The following is a 13,094-nucleotide window of genomic DNA, read 5'->3' as shown; positions in this document are numbered from 1 at the left end:
CAAGATTCAGTTTTTAATTGTTATTTTGATAACATCATAGATTGAACATCTTCCCAATTCTTTAAATCAGTGTGAATCCAGAATCAATATCTTTGAAAGCTATATAAAAATTTGTCATATCAACCATTGGTACCTAGAAAGCATATTTATTTGAGGTAGTATGTATAGATGCTATCAAAATAATTATATTTCTAAATGTAAGATGCTTCACTAGAGAAGAAGGCACTGTGTTTTACCTAGCAAGGGAGCTGACATATTGTAAGTGTTTAAAATGCATTCAGTAACTTGACTAACCACCCCACACTCTCAATCATTTTTCTCTACAATAAGCAAAGGTGTTTATTAACATCTTGATAGCCAAATTTGCAATGTCTTTCAGCACTTAACAGACCATTTCCCTGATTGTATTCATGAAAATTCAATCACAGTGTTATTCTTGGAATTTCTGCCTAAGGGTTTAAACAATGCCTCAGTACTTTGAATGGCAAGGATATCACACTGATCAGATAACATCCCTATGTCACCAATATTAGTGACTAATTTCCTACACATGAAATGTGCTGATTTTCCCATACCGGATATCAGTAAAATATCTGTGTTATCATGGCATACACCATCTCCCTTGTGTTTGTGTAAGTGTGCTTTGAGGCCTGAGTATGTGTTGGCCATCATATTTGTGGATTTTTATAGAGATTCCTGTCATCACCACGTGTTTCACCAAGACTTTTCCACCAGATGGTTTATATGGAACAAAATCCCTGAGATTGCAGTGTTGGTCCCTTAAATCCCAAATTGATTTTGCAACGTAGTATTTTATTAACATCTATTGCTCCATCATTGTTGACTTCAATATTATCTTCCGGAAGCTGTGCTTCACCCGCTATACGATAGAGCAAGTAAATTTTTGCTGGGCCTTCTAGGCCTTACAATACCCAGCCAACTTGTGGCTTCTTGTGGTTTTGTTGCCTATTCGGTCCCAAAAGCATTCCTTTATTTCTGGACATTTGGCTTGAGAAATTTGCTTAGTTCGTATGCCAATTTCTTGTCAGTTGGCAATTTATTTGCTGACTTGGGCTAAGTATCTGCTATAAAATCACTTAGAATTGTGTACTTCCATCCTTCTTTGTCTTTACTTTTAGTACTTCCCTCCTTTGCACACTGCCATTGCCATCCTTGCTCCCAAAATGATGTTTGGCACATTTGGAAGTTTAGGTAGAAAAGTTTGCGATTCCCCAGGTCTGGTATCTTCGGCTGTTTTGTGATGTTTGTAATAACGCAATGTTTCTGAGGCAGTGGATATTTGTCCTATGATAGCTATGATATAGCTAGATGGTCCAGTTTTTTTTTAGTATAGGTCCATCATGCTGGCTCACACTTGGCAGTCTGATAAGAGAGAGTGCTATTAATGATGAACTTCTGGTATTCACTGTGAAAGAAATTGTAAGCCTTTGGACTTCGCATTACTGATGGTACAACTAAGAAAGTGCATACCGGGGCACCTGGGTGGCTCAGTCGGTTAAGCATCCGACTTCAGCTCAGGTCATGTTCTCAAGGTTTGTGAGTTGGAGCCCCGAGTCGGGCTCTGTGCTGACAGCTCGGAGCCTGGAGTCTGCTTTGGATTCTGTGTCTCCCTCTCTCTCTGCCCCTCCCCTGCTCATGCTCTGTCTCTCTCTGTCAAAAAATAAATGGTAAAAAAAAAAAAAGATGAAAAAAAAGTGCATACCATGCTTTTCGTGGTTGGAAACAACACAAACATTGGAATAGTCAAGATCCATCTCCTACCTCAATTGGTCATCAGTAGTAGCCGACATAACATCAGTGACTGTTGTCATAAAGTCATATTATATACTGAGCGTATGAAGAGACACCACTAATCCATGACTATCAAGAACTCGGTGCTGTAATTAGTACCAGAAAATATGCAAGGAAAGAAGGATTCCTGCTATTATTGTTATTTGATACTCTAAGTATTTGGTGAAGGAATGCAATCTAACAACAACAAAAAGTTTAAAGGTCCCTTTAATTCCTCTCTGCATGAAGAAAAACAACACTTTCTCTTTAAAAGTCTGTTTTCCCACCCAGACAATATTTAAATTTTGTTCTCATTTTGACAGCATACAACAATACCAGAATTTGGGTTGTTTTAAAAATAGAAGTTCCTAGAGATAAACTCTGTTTTCCACTAGAGAATATTATTTATTGTATCTTCCCAAAGAATTTTAAGAATCACTTTAATATTCTTTTTAGGTTCAGATGCTAAAGTACGAATTGGAATATTTAAAATGAACTAGAATTCACATGCATCTAAATGGATGGATTTAAAACTGTGGTGTCCCAGTTGGCTATTTTTCATGCTGTAGGGGAGAAATGTGGGGGCCACAGGAATCCCAGCTGCTTATGCTGCTAATTGCCTGTAAGACACTGAGCCTGTCACTCCACCTGAAGTGTCTTAGCTGTTAACCAAGGAAGTTGAACCAAATGGTCTTCTAAGTGGCTTTCCATCTCTGCTAATGCTTAAGTCTACTATTGACATGTACAATGGCCTTCTTCACAGGATTAAAAATGGACAGTTGAGGGGCACCTGGGTGACTCAGTTAAGTGTCCAACTCTTGATGTCCACTCAGGTCATGATTTCATGGATTATGAGTTTGAGCCCCACATCAGGCTCTGTGCTGATGGTGTGGAGCCTCTTTGGGATTTTCTCTCTCCCTCTCTCTCTTTCCCTTCCCTGCTTGTGCACCCTCTCTCAAAAAATTTATAAACTTTAAAAAGTGGACAGTATGTAGTCTGAATATCTACCTAAAAGCTGATTCTAAGACATACCAAACCATACTGGAATTATAAACCTGTTTTGTCAATGATTTATTCAATAAATAAAATCACTTTCCTTGCATATCCCATCTTTTTCTTTTCCTCATGTTATTATTTTTATTTTTTGCTTAAAAGTGGTGTAGGATTAGAATCCTACCTTTACCACCAACTTACTAGCTGTGTGATTTGGGTAATTTACTTAGCATTTCTGAGCTCATTTATCTCATCTGCACAATAGAACTTACTGTATTTAATTTAAAAGAGCTGTAAAGAGACTTATAAGTAATGGCACATGAAAAATGCCAAGCTCAGAACATGGCACATAGTGGGTCTCCATAAATGTTTCTTACTTTACTATCTAGGTCTGAGCCATGTCCATACAAGTCTACACTGAACCTGAGACTCTTGTCTCCATTTATTAACAGCAATGTATCACCCAAAATATAGAACAATCAGTGATAAAGCTAATTACATTCTAGATAATATGCTTACTCTGTTAGATGGTATTAATCCACCAAATATTAACTGAGTGCTGGTTTTATTTATATATAAATCTATAAGTTTATAAATGTATATTTACATATATTATGTATATATTGTATATATTGTATATATATATATATTATATACACACATACATACAGTAGATCCTTGAACAACACAGCTTTGAACACAGATCTACCTACACTTGGATTTTTAAAATAAATACAGTACAGTACTATAAATGTATTTTCTCTTATGATTCCCTTAATAACATTTTCTTGTCTCTAGCTTACCTTATTGTAAGAATACAGTATGTGAATCATATAACATACAATATATATGTATTAATTGACTGCTCATGTTATCAGGTTACGGCCAATAGTAGGCTATTAGTAAAGTTCTGCGGGAGTCAATAGTTACATGCAGATTTTTGACTGAGTGAGAGGTCAGGGTTCCTAACCCCCATGTTGTTCAAAGGTCAACTCTATATACAGACACACACACACACACACACACACACACTAGATTGCTACAGACATGTCTTCAAATTTTCATGTGTGTCTGAGAAAGAGATTTAGATACTTTAAAAAAAATTCTTTAATGTTTATTCTTGAGAGAGAGAGAGAGAGAGAGAGAGAGAGCATGAGCAGGGGAGGGGCAGAAAGAGAGGGAGAGACAGAATCCAAAGCAGGCTCCAAGCTGTCAGCACAGAGCCTGACACGGGGCTCAAACCCATGAACCTCAAGATAATGACCTTCACCGAAGTTGGACGCTTAACCAACTGAGCCACCCAGGCGCCCCTAAGATTTAAATATAACCCTAATGCATACTGTGTACCAAGTGCCAACAACATTCTGAAGCACTTTGCATATTTTAATTTCTTTAATCCTCACATTATGAGGTTGATATTTTCATTTTCATTCAAAACTATATCTCAAATGAGGAAATTGAGGCACAAAGAGATTGAGTAACTTATTCAAGATCAAGTATGGAGCCTACATTTGAATGCAGAGAGTAGCTCCCGAGTTCATGTTCCTTGTCACTCGGCCATATATGCAAATAGCCCTGTAAAAATCATTTAAAAAAAAATTTTTTTTCAACTTTTATTTAATTTTTGGGACAGAGAGAGACAGATCATGAACGGGCGAGGGGCAGAAAGAGAAGGAGACACAGAATCGGAAACAGGCTCCAGGCTCTGAGCTGTCAGCCCAGAGCCCGACGCGGGGCTTGAACTCATGGACCGCGAGATCGTGACCTGGCTGAAGTCGGATGCTTAACCGACTGCGCCACCCAGGCGCCCCTGTAAAAATCATTTTAAAGATTCAGTAGCACCAAGGAGTTTCTTTTCTTTCAGCAAGTCTAAACAGCATTTCTAGGAGAGGAAGGAGAGACAACTGTTGTCAACCCCACTACACTGCTGAAATCTGGCTGAGATTGGATGGTACATGAGGCTTTGATATATAGTTCCTGCACCCCACGATGCAGGGCCAGGTAGGGGAGAAAGCAGCCAGGTGGGGTTAGAGCCTAGAGGGCTGGACACACACCATTTTCTGTCTCCACACTCTAGCCAAGGCCAAGGCCAAGGAAGTCTTTTTTTTTTTTTAACTTAAATAGTTTTCTGCCCTCATAAATACAAAATATACTCTAAAGAAGAGCCTCTGCTAGTAAAAGTGACTTTTGGTTCAGCAGGAAAAACAAACAAAAATCAACAGAAAAGAAACCCAGAGTGGGTGTCAGAAGGAGGTGACGGGAAGCGTGAAGAAAGGGCGGTAGGAATGGGAGCTTTTCCTTTGACTGTCCTATTAAAATGTGTGAGTGCAAGTTGGGGGTGGATTTCATGAGTAAATATGGAATTTTGCCACCAAATTCTTTCCTCCAGAGCTAATATTCTCATGGGATATTAATATTAATACAAGGAAAAAGGCCCTGGGTGAAGAAAACTATTTCTTCCCTCAGGGCAGAGTTCTCTCAGGAAGACTGTGAAGCTTAAGAGTTTCAGAAAGTGCTAGTAGAATACAAGGCATTTTATCATTAACAAACAGGAAAATGGACTACAGCCTGTAGGATTCTCTTTGGAAAATGGAAAAAAGAAGCCTGGTAATATCAGCCTCCTCAAATACCCTTTTCTCTACATAAAAACCTTCAAACTGTTCATGGTGTGTGGGACTTTCGATCTCAGTCATTATTCTGGACTAATTAATGACATCAAAATAGAAATCTGCAGTACGTAAGGGTGATGTGACTGCATCATGCTTTCCACATTGTGGATAACACAGTGTGTGTGTGTGTGTGTGTGTGTGTAGGGGTGCATTTACAATTTATAATTTCATCATTTTGAATTAATCCTTTTATGGTTTCCCTGAATCATTCTTTTGATGCATTCTAAAGAGCGAGAAAAAAAAATGAAAGCTTTTCTCAAGTAACTGACTTAATGGATAGCTGAATGTCCAGTTTCAAAGCTGTTACTTATAAAAGGCCAAAAAAATGTTAATATGGGGCCATATAACTGTAACATAATTTTTCCAAGGTGGGAAAGGCAATAAACTACAAAATACCGTACTAATGGAATATATGGGTTTTTTTAAGTTTTTTTTTTAACTTTGTAATTTAACTTTATTTTTTATTTTTTAAAATTTACATCCAAATTAGTTAGTATACAGTGAAGCAATGATTTCAGAAGTAGATTCCTTAATGCCCCTTACCCATTTAGCCCATCCCCCCTCCCACAACTCCTCCAGCAATCCTCAGTTTGTTCTCCATATTTATGAGTCTCTTTTGTTTTGTCCCCCTCCCTGTTTTTATATTATTTTTGTTTCCCTTCCCTTATGTTCATCTGTTTTGTCTCTTAAAGTCCTCATATGAGTGAAGTCATATGATTTTTGTCTTTCTCTGACTAATTTCACTTAGACTCATACTCTCCAGCTCCATCCACGTGGTTGCAAATGACAAGATTTCATTCTTTTTCATTCTTTTTGATTGCCGAGTAATAGTCCATTGTGTGTGTGTGCGCCACATCTTCTTTATCCATTCATCCATCAATGGACATTTGGGCTGTTTCCATACTTTGGCTATTGTTGATAATACTGCTATAAACATGGGGGTGCATGTGTCCCTTCGAAACAGCACACCTGTATCTCTTGGATAAATGCCTCGTAGTGCAATTGCTGGGTCGTAGGTAGTTCTATTTTTAGTTTTTTGAGGAACCTCCATACTGTTTTCCAGAGTGGCTGCACCAACTTGCATTCCCACCAACAATGCAAAAGACATCCTCTTTCTCCATATCCCCATCAACATCTGTTGTTGCCTGAGTTGTTATTGTTAGCCATTTTGACAGGTGTAAGGTATATCTCATTGTGGTTTTCAGTTGTATTTCTCTGATGATGAGTGATGTTGAGCATTTTTTCATGTGTCAATTGGCCCTCTGGATGTCTTCTTTGGAGAAGTGTCTATTCATGTTTTTTGTTCATTTCTTCACTGGATTATTTGTTTTTTGGGTGTGGAGTTTGATAAGTTCTTTGTAGATTTTGGATACTAACCCTTTATCTGATAAGTCATTTGCAAATATCTTCTCCCATTCCATCAGTTGCCTTTTAGTTTTGCTGATTGTTTCCTTCACTGTGCAGAAGCTTTTTATGTTGATGAGGTCCCAGTAGTTCATTTTTGCTTTTGTTTCTCTTGCCTCCAGAGACGTGTTGAGTAAGAAGTTGCTGCGGCCAAGATCAAAGAGGTTTTTGCCTGCTTTCTCCTCGATGATTTTGATGGCTTCCTGTCTTACATTGAGGTCTTTCACCAATTTTGAGTTTCTGTTTGTGTATAGTGTCAGAAAGTGGTCCAGGTTCATTCTTCTGCATGTTGCTGTCCAGTTTTCCCAGCACCATTTGCTGAAGAGACTGTCTTTATTCCATTGGATATTCTTTCCTGCTTTGTCAAGGATTAGTTGGCCATACTTTTGTGTGTCCACTTCTGGGTTCTCTATTCTGTTCCATTGATCTGAGGGTCTGTTCTTGTGCCAGTACCATACTGTCTTGATGATGACAGCTGTGTAGTGTAGCTTGAAGTCTGGGATTGTGATGCCTCCTGCTTTGGTTTTCTTTTTCAAGATTGCTTTGGCTATTCAGGGTCTTTTCTGGTTCCATACAGATTTTAGGATTATTTGTTCTAGCTCTGTGAAGAATGCTAATGTTCCTTTGATAGGGATCGTGTTGAATATGTAGATTGCTTTGGGTAGTATCGACATTTTAACAATATTTGTTCTTCCTATCCAGGAGCATGGAATCTTTTTCCATTTCTTTGTGCCTTCTTCAATTTCTTTATAGGCTTTCTATAGTTTTCAGTGTATAGATTTTTTACCTCTTTGGTTAGATTTATTTCTAGGTATTTTATGGTTTTTGGTGCAACTGTAAATGGGATCGATTCCTTGATTTCTTTTTCTGTCGCTTCATTGTTGGTGTATAGGAATGCAACTGATTTCTGTGCATTGATTTTATATCCTGCTACTTTCCTGAATTCATGAATCAGTTCTAGCAGTTTTTTGGTGGAATCTTTTAGGTTTTCCATATAGAGCATCATGTCATCTGCTAAGAGTGAAAGTTTGACCTTATCCTGGTTGATTTGGATGCCTTTTATTTCCTTGTGTTGTCTGATTGCAAAGGCTAAGATTTCTAATACTATGTTGAATAACAGCGGCAAGACTAGACATCCCTGACTTGTTCCTGATCTTAGGGGAAAGCTCTCAGTTTTTCCCCATTGAGGATATTAGCATTGGGTCACTCGTATATGGCTTTTATCATCTCGAGGTATGCTCCTTCTATCCCTACTTTCTTGAGGGTTTGTATCAAGAAAGGATGGTGTATTTTGTCAAATGCTTTCTCTGTATCTATTGAGAGGATCATATGGTTCTTGTCCTTTCTTTTATTGATGTGATGAATCACGCTGATTGTTTTGTGGATATTGAACCAGCCCTGCATCCCAGGTATAAATCCCACTTGGTCGTGATAAATAATTTCTTAATATATTGTTGGAGCCGGTTGGCTAATATCTTGTTGAGGGTTTTTGCATCCATGTTCATCAGGGAAATTGGTCTATAGTTCTCCTTTTTAGTGGGGTCTCTGTCTGGTTTTGGAATTGGGTAATACTGGCTTCATAGAAACAGTTTGGAAGTTTTCCTTCCATTTCTATTTTTGGAACAGTTCAGAGAGAATATGTTTTAACTCTTCCTTAAATGTTGGGTGGAATTCCCCTGGAAAGCCATCTGGCCCTGGACTCTTGTTTTTTGGGAGATTTTTGATTACTAATTCGATTCCTTACTGGTTATGGGTCTGTTCAAATTTTCTATTTCTTCCTGTTTCAGTTTTGGTGGTGTATATCTGTCTAGGAATTTGTCCATTTCTTCCAGATTGCCTATTTTATTGGCATATAATTGCTCATAATATTATCTTATTATTGTTTTTATTTCTGTTGTGTTGGTTGTGATTTCTCCTCTTTCATTCTTGATTTTTACTTATTTGGGTCCTTCCATTTTCTTCGTGATCAAACTGGCTAATGATTTATCAATTTTGTTAATTCTTTCAAAGAACCAGATTCTGGTTTCATGGGTCTGTTCTACTGCTTTTTTGGTTTTGATAGCATTAATTCTTCTCTAATCTTTATTATTTCCTGTCTTCTGCTGGTTTTGGGTTTTATTTGCTGTTCTTTTTCCAGCTCCTTGAGGCATAAGGTTAGGTTGGGTATCTGAGATCTTTCTTCCTTCTTTAGGAAGGCCTGGATTGCTATATACTTTCCTCTTATGACCGCCTTTGCTGTGTCCCACAGGTTTTGGGTTGTGGTGCTATCATTTTCATTGACTTTCATATACTTTTTAATTTCTTCTTTAACTGCTTGGTTAGCTCATTCATTCTCTAGTAGGATGTTCTTCAGTCTCCAAGTATTTGTTACCTTTCCAAATTTTTTCCTGTGGTTGATTTCGAGTTTCATAGCATTGTGGTCTGAAAATATGCACAGTATGATCTCGATCTTTTTGTACTTACTTGGGGCTGATTTGTGTCCCAGTATATGGTCTATTCTGGAGAATGTTCCATGTGCACTGGAGACGAATGTGTATTCTGCTGCTTTAGGATGAAATGTTCTGAATATATCTGTTAAGTACATCTGGTCCAATGTGTCATTCAAAGCCATTGTTTCCTTGTTGATTTTTTGATTCTGTGATCTGTCCATTGCTGTGAGTGGAATGTTGAAGTCTCCTACTATTATGGTATTACTATCAATGAGTTTCTTTATATTTGTGATTAATTGATTTATATATTTGGGTTCTCACACATTTGGCACATAAATGTTTACAATTGTTAGGTCTTCTTGGTCTATAGACCCCTTGATTAAGATATAATGCCCTTCTGCATTTCTTGATACAGTCTTTATTTTAAAGTCTAGATTGTCTCATATAAGTATGGCTACTTTGCCTTTCTTTTGTTGACCATTAGCATGATAGATGGTTCTCCATCCCCTTATTTTCAATCTGTAGGTGTCTTAGGTCTAAAGTGGGTCTCTTGTAAACAGCATATAGATGGGTCTTGTTTTCTTATCCATTCTGTTACCCTATGTCCTTTGATTGGAGCATTGAGTCCATTGACATTTAGAGTGAGTATTGAAAGATATGAATTTATTGCCATTATGATGCTTGAAGAGTTGGAGTTTCTGGTGGTGTTCTCTGGTCCTGTCTAATCTTTTGTTGCTTTTGGTATTTATTTATTTACATATATATATATTTTTTTTTTCATCTTTTCTCCCTTCAGAGAGTCCCCCTTAAAATTTCTTGCAGGGCTGGTTTAATGGTCACAAACTCCTTTAAACAAACTCCTTTGTTTGTCTGGGAAACTTTTTATCTCTCCTTCTATTTTGAATGACAGCCTTGCTGGATAAAGAATTCTTGGCTGCATATTTTTTGATTCAGCACACTGAATATATCCTGCCACTCCTTTCTGGCCTGCCAAGTTTCTGTGGATAGGTCTGCTGCAAACCTGATCTGTCTTCCCTTGTAGGTTAAGGACTTTTTTTCCCCTTGCTGCTTTCATGATTCTCTCCTTGCCTGAGTATTGTGTGAATTTCACTATGATATGCCTTGTTGATGGTTGTTTTTTGTTGAATCTACTGCGAGTCCTCTGTGCTTCCTGGATTTTGATGTCTGTGTCTTTCCCCAGGTTAGGAAAGTTTTCTGCTATGATTAGCTCATATAACCCTCTACCCCTATTTTTCTGTCTTCCTCCCCTGGGACCCCTATGATTCTGATGTTGTTCCTTTTTAATGAGTCACTGATTTCTCTAATTCTTAAATCGTGCTCTTTTGCCCTAATCTCCCTCTTTTTCTCTGCTTCATTAGTCTCTATAAGTTTGTCCTGTATGTCCCTGATTCTCTGTTCTGCCTTGTCCATCCTTGCCACCGCTGCATCCTTCCGTGATTGCAGCTCAGTTATAGCATTTTTAATTTCATTCTGGCTATTTTTTTACTTCTTTTATCTATGCAGAAAGGGATTCTAATCTATTTTTGACTCCAGCTAGTATTCTTATTATCGTGATTCTAAATTCTGGCTCTGACATCTTGCTTGTGTCTGTGTTGGTTAAATCCCTGGCTGTCGTTTCTTTGTGCTCTTTCCTTTGGGGTGAATTCCTTCGTTTTGTCATTTTGAAGGGAGAAAAAGAATTAATGAGGTAGAAAAATTGAAATTAAAAAAAATAAAATTAAAATTAATATTAAAATTAAAAATTAAACACACACACACACCAAAATCGAATAGATGATGCTAGATCCTAGGTGTGTTTTGGTCTGGGTGTAGAAAGTGGTCTGACAGATTAGAGAAATAAAAACAAAAACAAAAGGGTGGGGGAGAGGAAAAATAAAGGAAATCGTTTGAGAATTTGAAAAAATTAATACACTAAAGTAGACTAAAATACACAAAAGTAGAGAATATAGTAGAAAAAATTATAGAAAATATTTTTAATAAAAATTAAAAAGAAAAAATATGAATTTTTTCATTTTCTGTATTTAAGAATAAAGAAATGAAAAAGAGAAAAAAGATAAAAAAAGAAAATACAAAAAAAGAAATCATTTGAAAATTTGAAAAAGTGAATACCCTGTCGTAGACTGAAATAAAATGATGGGAGTAAGATAGAATTTGAAAAAATTTACATAAAAGCAAAAAATATAGTAATAAAAATTAAATAAAATATTTTTAAAAGAAATTGAAAGTAAAAATGAAGTTTTTATCTTTCTGCATTCAAGAAAAAGAAAAAAATGAAAAAGAGAAAAAAAGAAAAAGAAAGAAAATAAAGGAAATTGTTTGAAAATTTGAAAAGGTGAGTACACCAAAGTAGACTAAAATAAAATGATGGAAGTAGGATTTGAAAAAATTTACACAAAAGTAAAAAATATAGCAATAAAAATTAAAGACAGATATTTTTAATAAAAGTTGAAAATAAAAATGAGTTTTTTCTCTTTCTGTATTCAAGAAAAAGAAAAGAATTGTAAAAGATAAAAAGGAAAAAGAGAGAGGAAAAAAAATTGAATAGATGAACCTGCTAACAGATTGAAGTAGGACTGAAATTGCTTCGTTTTCCCCTAGAGGTCAGTCAATGTAGCTCTTTGTAGTCCATAAATTAAGCCGCGGGTGAGGCTTGTGTTCTTGAAGAGGGAATATGGCACAGCTGGGTGGGGCTCGGTGTAACAGCTCCGCTCTCCACTAGATGGAGCTGCTAGCCTACTGAGGTGGATGGTTGCAAGTGCTCCTTGGTGCGCATGCGCATGTGCGGGAGCGGTGAAAAATGGCGCCCTCCAGCCACCCAGTCTGTTCTCCCAGATCAGCAATCGCGCGCCGGTCCTTCGTCTTCAGCTGTCATCCACTCCCCGCTTTTCCACTCTCAGTGACCAGGCCCCAGGCGGTACCTCTCTCCCAAGTTTTGTCTCAGATGCGGCCGTTTTCCCCGGCCCCTTACTTCTGAAGGACTGTGGCTTTGACCCGCTCCACCCCTGTGCGGGAGGGTCTCACCGAGCAATGGCTGAAAGTCGGCTGTACCCAGGAACGCCCGCTGGACCCTGCTGTTGCCAGTGCACCGAGACTGGCCAGGTGCCAGCCCCCCCCCCCTCCAAAAAAATCGCGAGACAGTGTAGCCTCAGCGTTTCAGGGACCATGGAAAATTGCAGCACACATCTGGCACCAGGCTTCACCCTCAACAACCTTGCCCCAGCACCAGCGAAAGTGGCTGTCTTCCGGGGTCTGCTGGGACCAGGTGGCTTCAACAGTCTCTACCAAGTGTCCTTCCAGCAGTGGGACCATTTTTCCCCGTGTGGCCCGAGAACCTCCCGGACCCCACTCTGTTCCTGGGGATTCACCCTTCTCACCAGAGTACCTCCAGGTATGGAGATGCGGAGTTGCAGCCTTTGCGCTCCCCTTGTTTACAGTCTTAATGGAATTTAAACCCTCTCCTCTCTCCTTTCTCCCTTTTTAGTTTAGTCCCTGCAGCTATTTCCAATTTTCCACTTTCTCTCCAGCTGCTTTTGGGGAGGGGTGCTTTTCCTGTATGCTCCCCCCCCCTTCCCAGTCTCTGTCCTCTCTCCATCCGCAAAAGTGGCTCCCTACCTTTCGGGGCTTCTTGCTCCCCAAGTTCAGCTCTCCTTGTCGCGTACCTGCTGAATTCTGTGGTTCAGGTTGTGCAGATTGTTGTGTTAATCTTCCAGTCGGTTTTCTAGGTGTGTAGGATAGTTTAGTGTTGGTCTGGCTGTATTTCATGGACGCGAGACACACAAACAGCTTC

Source organism: Prionailurus bengalensis, chromosome B3 (genome assembly GCF_016509475.1).
Source record: "Prionailurus bengalensis isolate Pbe53 chromosome B3, Fcat_Pben_1.1_paternal_pri, whole genome shotgun sequence".
In the NCBI taxonomy this organism is placed as follows: Eukaryota; Metazoa; Chordata; class Mammalia; order Carnivora; family Felidae; genus Prionailurus; species Prionailurus bengalensis.
The sequence above is the reverse complement of the archived record's forward strand: the minus strand, read 5'-3'. Positions refer to the sequence as shown.